The 12,428-nt window shown below is 32.7% G+C and overlaps 1 pseudogene; it reads right to left on the reverse strand.

Annotated features, from left to right (window-relative positions):
• Nucleotides 1-653: 653 nt before the first annotated feature.
• LOC114758686 (probable inactive purple acid phosphatase 1) lies at nucleotides 654-12,033 on the reverse strand (annotated as a pseudogene).
• Between the last annotated feature and the right edge of the window lie 395 nt (nucleotides 12,034-12,428).

Genomic DNA, 12,428 nt, shown 5'->3' on the forward strand with positions numbered 1-12,428 from the left:
CTTTTCCTTCACAAATATCAAACCCTAATAATGCAATCCATCAAAAAGTGCAGCAAGAATCATTAACCAACTAAGAAAAAGCAAGAACATAAATAAAAATGATTCTTGATCCATAAAACTCCTTCTTTTGTTCATCATTTTTGGAGTTGTTTCTCTTTATTCCTACATAGTTTTTCATGTAGATTCCAAATATGTGCTTAGATCTAGGAAAATAAAACTTCTTCTTTTAGCTACCCTTTGACCGAACCACTAGAGGATTTGAACCAAAAATCACAACTTTGCTTTAAAGCTTCCAACACTTGTTCCTTTTAGTTTACCCTACACCATTTCTTATTTTAAGCACTATAGAAGCCTTAAAACATTGAAAAACTCATCTTATGGTTCAGTCATTAACTTGGCCGAAAAGAATACTCAAAAAAACAACCATGAAAAATGCTTTAAAACAACTTATAATCACTTGCAAACACTAAAAACTAGTTTGTGTTGTTGTGTCTTAACAAGTGTGATGAACAAAACTCCCTTCCCCTCTAAACAATCAGTTCGGCCAGCATCAAAAGGAGAGGAGAACAGATTTTTCAACCATAAAAGAGAAGGAAAACAAGGCAAGAACACATCTAGGATCAAGAACTCACCTTAAATCTTTGATTGTATGACCAAAGGTGCTTGCTTTTCCTTGCTTTTCCCTCAAGACTCTCTCTTTTCTCTCCTTTCCTCCCTTGGCCGAACAAGCATCTGAAAAGAGGGGAGAGAAGAGCTTGTTTAATGGTTCAAAATATCTCAACCACCATCTTTAATGAGAGTCCAAGTGTCATTATCCTCTTTAACCTTGTTTTCTCTTTCTTAATTAACAAAATCCAAAAGAAATTAATTATCAAAGTCAAGATCCTCTCCATTTGAGGAGTGACACTTGACAAATTCAAATCCTCTCTTCCAAGAGCTTGACACATGACTCAATATGATCCATCTGATTTGCAAGACACTAATCTTGCTTTATTAGTGTACTTTGGCTCTGGATTTAACTTTCTTTCTTTAATTACAGTAGCTTGGCCTCTGTAATTATTTTTTATCAGATCCATAAATTATTTTCTTTATTTTTTACCTTCCCAAATTGCCCTCTTTGTCTCAAATTTAATTTCTCAATAATTAAATAAAAAGGAAAACTATTTTCCTTCTCTTTAGTGATTTTTTCACTTTTCAAAGGAATTGGGAAAAATCTTAGATACTTGAGGGTCTTCATTTAATTCCATAATCCCTTATAATTTCTTGGGGTCTCATAGGAATTTTCTTGGAATTTTATTCTCCTTAAAAATATTTATTTGGAATTTTCCAAATAAAATCCCTTAATTAGCCTAAATCACTTTTAAATTCTCTTATAAATTATATAAGGGTAATTTGGTCATAAAACCAACTTTATAATTTCATATAACTCTCAAAAGATTTTATCCTCATTTTTCCTTAATTTTCCAAGGCTTGAAAATATTTTTCCTTATTTAAATTTTTGACCAATTTTCCTTAATTAGTCAAATTTCTATAATTGGCTTGGAAAATTATTGGAATTATTTTCCACCAAAATTCTCCTTATTACTTTTAATCCTCAATAATTTGAGAATATTTCTTATTTCTAATTATTATAATGCTGGATGTGACATTCATCATGCTTATGACTGTTAAAATAATTATTATTTGTGTTAGAAATATAATTTCTCTCTCTCCTTCCGTCATTATTAACACTCATACCTATTTTGATAATTTTACAAACTAAACTTTCTTTTATTCAATTATCATTCAAATAATTTTTTATCCAACCTAATTTTTACAAATTATAAAATCCAATCCAAGTACAAGTTATATTACCCAATTTAATTTTTACCCAATTTAACTTTTTTAAAAATCAAGTTGACAATAGATTATTTTTTTCAATCGCCAATCCAAATAGACCTTAAAGAAGTGGGATTAAAAGCTTTTAATTAATTTTTATTACTTTTTTATTTTACATCTTTTTTTATTAAAATTTTAAAATCTTACTTTTCCAATTTTTTAAATTCAGCACATCAAAATTTTCTCGTTCCTTCCCTAAATTTTTAAAATTGACTGACCCTTCTCTACTTATGTTTAAATTTAAATTGATGTTCTATCAAATAAGAAATACTGTTTTGGTTTGCATGAGTAAGAAATGCATTTATTTTAGAACGGCAAAAGCTTCATGAGCCAACTATTGTGCTTGAGAAGCTATTTCCGTCTAAAGTATATGACTAAAGAGTCATGAGTATAATTATATCAAGGGAGGTCAGGGTAATATATGGCAACATTTTTTTTTTCTCACTGGGGGAATAAAAATGGACTAAGAGCATGATGGAGAATCTAAATGTAGACCAATATATGGCCAATGGAAGATGAACATTTATTGGAACCAACTTCTGAAATATTTATCATAGTTATTGGTCGTGTTTGTAACTTATATATTAAATCCTACTAATATGATTTGAATCGTATTTAAATCTTTTCTTATTGAGAATTATAATTACATAACAGTCTGCCTTAACATTTGGCTTAACTCCACATGGCCACATCTACTTAATGCTTGATTTTGGCAACTATGTTCCCCAAGCCTAAAGGTCCTTTTCCATTCCCACAATCAGACTTTATAGCCTTAGATTTACCAAAATTTTAACAATACTTAGGGAAAATTGTTTTGCAAATATTTATACTCTTTTTAATTCTTAATTTGGTACTTGTACCTTTTTCTCTCTCTATTAAATTTTTTAACTTTGCTTTGTTAGTACTATTAGCTCCTGTAGAGGACCTAACAGAGAAAAAAAAAACAGCATAAATACTAAATTAAAAACTAAGAAGGGGAAATCACAAATAAAGACCCTCGAATTAGCAAAATCACTCTATGGTCACCTGAATATGCTAATTACTATGAAGGACCCGGTCTCAAATTGTAATTATGAAATCATGGCTAAATTACCAAAATACCCCTCTTTAATTTTTTTTTTTTTAAAAAAGAAAGCCACTGCCTCACTGGAATCCGGCCACCGGTGCCGGAGCTCCGGCGGCCGCTTCCGGCCACTGTCGGCGGCCGGACGCCGGGGTCCGGCCGCCGAAGCTCCGGCGCCGGCGGCCGCTTCCGGCGGTCTTCCTTTGTTTTTTTTTTTTTGAAACTGTTTTTTTTTTTAAATTGGGGGGAAGTGAGGTTGGGGGGATTTGATCCCCCAACCTAATGCTTCCCAAAATAAGGAATGACCATTGAGCCAACAAATTTTTGTTAACATTATGATGCAAAAAAAAAATATAAGTTAACTCATTTACTCTTGTTCCAGGTGATAACAACAATACATTTGGAAATAACAAGTTCTGATTGTAAAATAACACGTCTGGAATAAAAATTTAACAATATGTTTTTTTTATAACAATAAATTTTATTGCAGGGAATAACAACAATACATTGAAAAATAACAAGTTCTGATTATAAAATAACAAGTTTGGGATTAAAATTTAACAACACGTTTTTTTTGTAACAACACACTTTATTTCAAGTGATAACAACCATACATTTAAAAATAACAAGTTCTGATTATAAGATAATAAGTCTGGGATTAAAATTTAACAACATGTTTTTTTATAACAACACACTTTGTTTTAAGTGATAACAACAATACATTTGAAAATAACAAGTTTTGATTATAAAATAACAAGTCTGGAATTAAAATTCAACAGCACTTTTTTTTATAACAATTAATTATTTTATACTTTTGGAAAATAAATTATTTATAACTTATAAAAAGTACTTGTAATCTATTTAATTTGCTAAAAAAATAATTTTTATCTCCAATTTATAATCAGAACTTGAAGTATAATTTTTTATAGATTAAAAATACTTTTTTATTGTTTAAATTTATAAATAAAATTTAGGGAAAATGGCAACACACTTTTTTAATTTTTTTTAAAAAGTTTTTAATCTATATATCTATACAACTTATTATAAATCAAACTACTTCTTATAAATTATAAATAGTACAATTTATTGTGGATTAAAAATACTTTTTGACTACTTAAATTTATAAATGAAATTTATCTCTAATTTATAATTAAAAATACTATTTTATTCTTTAAATATAAAAACTATTTTTAATATTTAAAGAATGAAATAATATGAAATTTATACTATGATTAATAAATCAAAAATGCCTTATTATAAATACTTTATAATTTATAAGAAGTAGTTTGATTTATAATGAGTTGTATAGATATACAGATTAAAAAGTATTGTTTTAGAGAAATAAATATATTAAAAATATTTTTTATAAGTTATAAATAATTTATTTTTTAAAAGTATAAAATAATTAATTGTTATAAAAAAAACGTGTTAAATTTTAATCCTAGACTTATTATCTTATAATCAGAACTTGTTATTTTTAAATGTATTGTTGTTATCACTTGAAACAAAGTGTATTGTTATAAAAAAAACGTGTTATTAAATTTTAATCCCAAACTTGTTATTTTATAATCAGAACTTGTTATTTTTAAATGTATTGTTGTTATTACCTGCAATAAAATTTATTGTTATAAAAAAAACATATTGTTAAATTTTTATTCTAGACGTGTTATTTTACAATCAGAATTTGTTATTTCCAAATGTATTGTTGTTATCACCTGGAACAAGAGTAAATGAGTTAACTTATTTTTTTTTTTTTTGCATCATAATGTTAACAAAAATTTGTTGGCTCAATGGTCATTCCTTATTTTGGGAAGCATTAGGTTGGGGGATCAAATCCCCCCAACCTCACTTCCCTCCAATTTAAAAAAAAAAAACAGTTTCAAAAAAAAAAACAAAGGAAGACCGCCGGAAGCGGCCGCCGGCGCCGGAGCTCTGGCGGCCGGCCGCCAACAGTGGCCGGAAGCGGCCGCCGGAGCTCCGGCACCGGTGGCCGGATTCCGGTGAGGCAGTGGCTTTCTTTTTTTAAAAGAAAAAAATTAAAGAGGGGTATTTTGGTAATTTAGCCATGATTTCATAATTACAATTTGAGACCGGGTCCTTCATAGTAATTTAGCATATTCAGGTGACCATAGAGTGATTTTGCTAATTCGAGGGTCTTTATTTGTGATTTCCCCAACTAAGAAAGTATAGTTATTTATAAAATTGTTTTCTTATAATATTTATTAGATTTAGTTTGAAAAAAGACATGCCAAATCAGGTCAAGATATATAACTATGTTAAATGTAAGTTATACTAAATGTCTGCCAAACATGGTACCCTAATCCTTTGCTGACTAAATTTATTGAATACTACGTTCAGTCCTTAATATAAGAGTTAGTTTGACTTTTAATTTGATCCTAAATATAAGACCCAAGTCTACTTTGTTTCTTATATTTATCCTTTTCTCTTAAAGTAGTCTTTACAGTAGTTGCATATGTTAAAGATTCTATCAAATAGTAATTCTAATCAATATACATGATTAGCAAATGTATTTTAAAGAAGACAACACCTATTTATTACTAATAACTAACTTAACTAATTTTCTTAATATACTCAAATTAGCCAACTAGTATTTTGAAGTGCACAAGGATGAGCAAAACTTACCTGGCAAATGGGGCATGTCCTCTCATAGTTGTGGACATGGCCATAGATGGCAATGTCCGCCTTGTACTTCTGCCACAGCATTTGGAGGCTGTCTTTTCCCATCGGCTCTCCAAATGATCCCTCCATTGTATAACAGATACAAGAATAGTAACCAAGAACTCTATGTGCTAGGAACACAAGCCAAGGTTGTTTCTGTCTGTCCACTAATGCAAAACAATGTTCTATGAACTTGTACTGCTCTGTTCCCTCTCTCAAATCGTGCTCTGTGTCTGCGATACAGAAGCGGAACATCCCATAGTCAACTGAATACCTGGAAAAAAAACAGAAAGAAGTTCAACCTAAAGGCTTAAACAACCAAGGGGGAAGCCTAAGGATGGGTCAATTATAACTGGCGTTTCACATGAAGTCTCACTGGAATTGAAAAGCAGAGACTTGTAAGACCTGGTATTGGAACTCGATTGTTTTAGTCTAACATCATGTCAAGGATGAACCAAACTTAAAATCTTTAGTTCTTACGGCATGTGAATCATCATTTTATTTTAAGAATTCACTGGGCGTTTAAAGAAACACTGGTTCAACAGTTAGCCCAAAACTTGATCCCCAAGAACATTAGTAAATCTTCTTTTTTAAAATAAATAAATAAATAAAGGCTTGAAAGAAACAATGGTTCAACAATCTTATTACTTTTACCCAGGAAAATAAACCTCTTTTTTTCTTAAAAGAAAAAAACATTTCCTATCACTTTTGCATATGTCATCCTAGGCGTCTCTTGTCCATGGCAAAACCTCCTGAAATTAAGTTTCACTTCTCTCCTGACTCATATTATTATTACTTCAATCCCATTCTTTATCATTCTCTTGTTTCTTATAATACATTTTCAAAGAGTTCGTGTTTTACTGATTCATAAGAGAATCCATATTTTTTACTTCAAAAATTTCATTCAAAAATCTTTGTCATAGAAACACTTTGCCTAGTAAAGTACCTGTTGGGAGTTGATTCTACAAAAAAAAGACCTATGATTTGTTAAACTCACTATAATCATTATTCAGTGAATTTTTTTCTTTTGCCAACGATCATAATGCACTGCCAATGGCATCATGAGAGATTAATCTACTTGAACTTGAATGGACCTACCAACTGACATAGCAGAACTTAGCTCTGTTTGAAGCTGGAACATAGAACATAGTCTGTGCCAACACGCCACATTCTCCACCAGAGTCCATGTTCTGATAAAATGATCCTGTCCCGGGCCAGTCTCGCTCATGATTTCCACTGTAAGGACGTAAAACCAATGACTTCACAGCATAACCCTTTGAATAAAATAAGATACCTTCATTGGGAGTATGTTGGAAAAATCCTCGCAACCATGTAAGGCACTGCTGATGCAATTGGCTCCACCTGTGCTGTGAATTGATCCCACTGAGAAAGGTACCCATTTGCATAACATATATCTCCAATATGGAATACCATGTCAATTTTCTCTAAATCTTGGATGAGCTGCTTGGTAGTGTTAAGTAAGCCAGGCTGGAAATTGTTGTATTCATTGGAACCATCCGCTTCCTCCTGTGGGGTTAATTGTTAAATATGTCATATATTGGAAGCACTCAAAGGAGTGCACAATAAAAGAACAAAGGCTCACAGAGTTGATGAAGAATGAAGAAAACACGTGTTCATCACCTTTTTTCTGGTTAACAGTTATACTTTTTAATATGCAATTAGGTAAAACTTGGAACTGGCACTACTGAATAGCAACATTTGAAATGGCTGAACAAGATAAGCAAATATGGGCTATGAAGGGAAGAATGTGCTTGGAAAAAATATCTAGGAAAGAAGCGCAACATACGGATGCTGTTTAGGTAAAGATCTAGGAAAGGTTTGTTAAGAAAAGAGGAATGGGAAGGGGATGATAGCAGAGGGTGAAATAGGCTGAAAATTGGAGAATTTTTGGGCGAGGTCTATCCCCTGAAAGACTTTGTAAGTCTTTCTTTTTGCGTTTTATTATAGGTTTTATCCCCTCAAAGACTTTGTAAGTCTTTCTTTTTGTGTTTTACTATCTAATGCTGGAAACCCGGGTTTCCATCACGGGTCATAATTTGTACATTAAAACTACTGGGGTTTAAAATTACTTTATCAAATAAGGGATAGAAATTTAGCTATTGCATACAAACTAAGCCGTAATAAGGTAAGATTAACATACATTTTGTTGGGTTATCAAAACAAAAAAAAGCATACATTTTGTTGGGCCATAGTTCCCTCAAAAAACAGTGTGTATAAATCCAGGGTCACGCCATCCCACTGTTCTAGCTGGTGCACCTGGGCATGCATTGATAACGTAAGTATGTGATAAGCAGCATTTTTGAACGAATTTTCTACCAAACTAGCGATGCTGAACAAAAAGGAGGAATAAAAGGAACAGATATATAAATATATATATATATATATATATATATAAACTCAATATCAAAATCAATATTCTAATAATAATCAAGGATTGCAATATAGTGGACTATGAGCTAACATAACCATGGTCCCAAAAGGGTTTATTCAAATCCCTAATTAAATACCGAGTTACCCCCCTTATCCTATTACAAACCTTAATTCCCAATTAAAACCTACATTGTCACGTTAAGAAATAAACAGATATATCTTCTCATAGCGCCTTACCTAGGCTTTTGAGGAAAATGATGATGCTAATAATAGGGTATGCAGCCTGTAGAAAGGGAATTAGATGAACTTTCAAATGAAGGGTTCAAGCAAAGGAGATTTATCATGCCAGCACAAAAAAATTTCTACATTAAAGAAATAAAGCACAGAATGAATGTCTCATTTCCTTCTCTTCCGAGGCTTGCACCTAGGCTTAAGCTTTTGGCTCACTGCAATCTCAGGATTGGTCCTTCATTGAAATGAAGTTCACAGCAACGTAAGAGAGGGCTGGGATTTGCACAAGCTTCAATCCCTAAGGGCATTTGATGAAGGCAAGTGTTTAGAGATGAAAAGCTCTTCTTGAGCATGTGTTAACAGTTTAATCTTTAGGTAAATTTCTTCTTGACAGGGTCAATTTGGAGATGCAAAGATGTACAACTAATCAGAAAATCTCCCAATTATGAGATCGTGTAATAAATAACTTGAGTAGGCCTTTAATGAGAACATAACACACAAGATACTCATATAATGCAAGGGTAAAATTGAAAACTATAATTATTCTTTGCATGATACTTATTGATCCCTTGCTTGTGTTCAAAATTTAAGATTGATGGACCATTAACTACATATTCAATTAAATACTTGTACTTTTCCCACATATAGAATTAAAGATATAAAAAAAAAAAAAACAGGTTGTTTTCAATCTGGGCAACTCATTTTAGCGATGTTTAAGTTGTCTTCAATTTGAGCACTTTTGTTAGGAAAGGCATTGTTGCACATAGCCTGAAGCATTTGCAAACTGCAATGACATTGGAAAATTCCTAAACAAAATTTGTTTTCTTTGGTTATAATAGTGGAAAACATAAAATGAAGGTTTTCCAAAATACATAAAGTTGCCAAAATTTTCTTCTCCAGCAAACAAAATTGATTCCTCTCTACCTTAAGTAAGGATCTTCCAATTTTTGTAACATATGGCATGGTCACAATGTCAACTTTAAATCTTGAGTCATACACTTAGAGCAGAACCTCAACTAAGAAAGTCGAAAGGAAAAAGTTTCCTTACAACATAAGCTGTCACGTGTGAAAGTCAGTGTCCCAGCAGGTGAATGAATATGATCCCTCCCTTAGGACCCCACTGAACGAAAGGCACAGCTTCATTTGTCCCATATCCGCTTGTCCATGTAACAGTAATCTGGTTTTTAAGCACAATAAGTTTATACTACAATTTGATAGAAACCTTAGGAAGAATATGCCCCCCCCCCCAAAAAAAAAAAAAAAGTGAATGGAATATATGGGAAAAGATATGATTTCACTGAAACCAACAATAGGCAAGATATGGAATGCTTTCTTTCTTCATGTCTATTTTATAGAGTAGTGTACTTATCCTTTGTATATGATGAGTGTAAAATGGATTTTTACCTCATCCCATGACTTTCCTGGTGCCAGCCGAGGATAAACTGGTGCATTTGGATTCACAAAAGCCACTTTATCAGACACAGTTGGCTGTAATGCAATTTATAGAAACAATAACCCATTTAGCTATATTATGTTCACTGGGCATAAAATGTTAACAAGTTTCTAGAATTGAAGAATCCAATCCAAATGTTGGCTAGAAAATTCACAAGTCTAAACGAGTATATGACAGAAATAAAATTCTATAAATGCGTAAATCGTAATGGTTGGCTCCAAAGCAGCACTCAGAACAAAGAAATGTCATTTTGCATTCATGATCTACCATATATCAGTGAGATAACGTTAATTTTGATTCTTGAGTAATTAAAAGCCTTTGGAATCATGATATTAACGTTAATTTTGATTCTTGAGTAATTAAAAGCCTTTGGAATCATGATATTATCATTGTTAGTAATCTTGCTTCTATCAAGCTGCTTCAAAGTAAAAGATATTTATAACACGTTTGATTTGGTGACTGGTTCAACAGTTGCTAAACTCATAAATCCTGTAATTTATTGGCCTGAGGCAGGGGAGATGTTATTCAATTGATCCATATAGAAATCAGAAAGCTTCTGGAAAAAAATGAAAGAGTGTAAGAAAAGTCATTACGACTACATTATGTACAAAAAATAACATGCACTTGCAATTTGAACATATAACACAAATTCTGGCATTATTCAGAAATGTACGCCAAGCTAAAAAGAAGTCTACTTCGAATTAGTTGGTCCACAGATTATGGTTTGCAACAGAAACAACAACTCTTGTTGGTCAATGAAAACTTAAACTGAGGATGAGCTTACATTTGAGAAGCCACCAGAAAATATTGCAAATGAGAAATCTGATCTCTGGTTAATCAGCTGAAGCCTCAGAAATCCTTTCCCATTTATTTTATACTGGGGATTGGAGTAATTTGCATATTGGAACTGCAAAAAGGAGGATCTATCTTTTAAGATTATCAGAGATATTAACCAATCATGGTTCTTCACCTTATAGCTTAGACTTTGAGGTTGAAATTGTCTTTAACAAGGTATCGAAGCATTCATGAACAAGTAGTAGGCATGATAAGTCTCTATTTTGTCCACTCCTCAAACCCTAAATGATTAATAGTAATAGATGTTATGTGTACCTTAATGGGTGCAGAGCACGGTAGTGGTGGATAAACCCTACGATTTTCTTCTGGACATGCTGAAGCACTATAGGTTAAAGAACAATAATGATCAGTGGAAACACTTCACTGAAGAAAAGAAGAAGCTAAGATAATTACAAGGAATATTCAGGCTGAAGTTTAGAATTAGACGGATCCTGGTATACCTAAAATTTGCAGGAGAAAATACACCAACCCAATCATCATTTGATGGAATAGGAGAGCTATATGCCATGGTTACCCGTTCTGTAGTTTGCCCCTACAATATGATAAATTTGCACCAGCATTAAATGATATTTGAAATGGCACGCGGAAATATAGACAAAAAGTTGGTGATCGCCAAGAATACGCACAAAATGAACTGCCTCTAAAACTCCTGAAACTTACCTCTAATCCAAGAACTGCTGGAGATGCTTTGGTAAAAGCAGGGTCAAGAAGGGAAATTGTAGCTTTATGAACAGCAATTTTTGACAAAGGTTGATCTCCATGTGAAAATGCATAATGATGCATTGAACAAACTAGAAGAAGCGCCAAGAGGATTTTGGTACGTAAGTAAACCCGTTTAAGTATATATATCCGGGACTAAATAATACCTTGTGAATACCACATGGATTCTCCCATTCCACCCACTATCTGAAAAACAAACTTAAAGTGAACTACCAACTTGCTTTCCAAGTCAAAGTGGCTCATAAATACGTTAGGGTGGATTCTGGTACGTAAGTAAACCCGTTTATATATATATATATATATATATATATATATATATATTTTGGGGTCTCTCTCTCTCTCTCTCTCTATCTATCTATCTATCTATCTATCTATCATTATGTATATATAATGGTTAAGATGTGTGTGCTGGGTATGCGCTAAAACATACAAGGAATCGATTCCTCGAATATCTCATCGTCAAAACTTTTCTAATAAACAAGACTCCTCAAATCTGAATAGTCATATATAATCTAAACGCAACAGAAGTTTGCTTTCTCGTCATTATTTCTTATCAATTACTATAAACCACAACACCATTTGTAGTCAATATCTGGGTTTACAGAAGTCAAAACGATCATCTTCATGATGCAAATATAAACTCCAGTTCCAGAAACTTCACCTACACTTCAAGCTGTGACTATATCAAGCATCTTCTACTTCCTGCAATCCCTTACGACCTTATCCCACCAAAAAATTGGGTTCTTTTTGGGTGGTGTTTGAAAAAGTATATGACTGAACAAGCAGAGAGTAATGTGGATATGGAGAGAAACAGAGGAGGATGAGAGACGCTGGGGCGAAACTTCTCCTGTTTGTTCAGCCCAAATCCAAATGATGGCTTTGTCTTTTTCCCTAAGGACAAGACAAATACAATGGGGTATTTTTTTTTGTTTTTTGGCAAGAGGGAATCTTCGGGAAAAAGATACTGCATATGCCAACTCAGACCAAACAGTCCAGTTCCTGAACATTACGCCGCGCAATACACCTACTACAGCATATTCCAGTGATCCAGTAAGTTTAGAGTTACAACGGCGGGTGGTGAAAGTTTAAAGCAATACCGGAGTTATCAATTAAAGCCACCGATTGGTAAGAGTCTGATTTATTGCATACGTTTTTATT

The sequence above is a fragment of the Neltuma alba genome, unplaced genomic scaffold (genome assembly GCF_004799145.2).
Source record: "Neltuma alba isolate B1F8T4 unplaced genomic scaffold, ASM479914v2 tig00010742_pilon, whole genome shotgun sequence".
Taxonomy (NCBI): Eukaryota; Viridiplantae; Streptophyta; class Magnoliopsida; order Fabales; family Fabaceae; genus Neltuma; species Neltuma alba.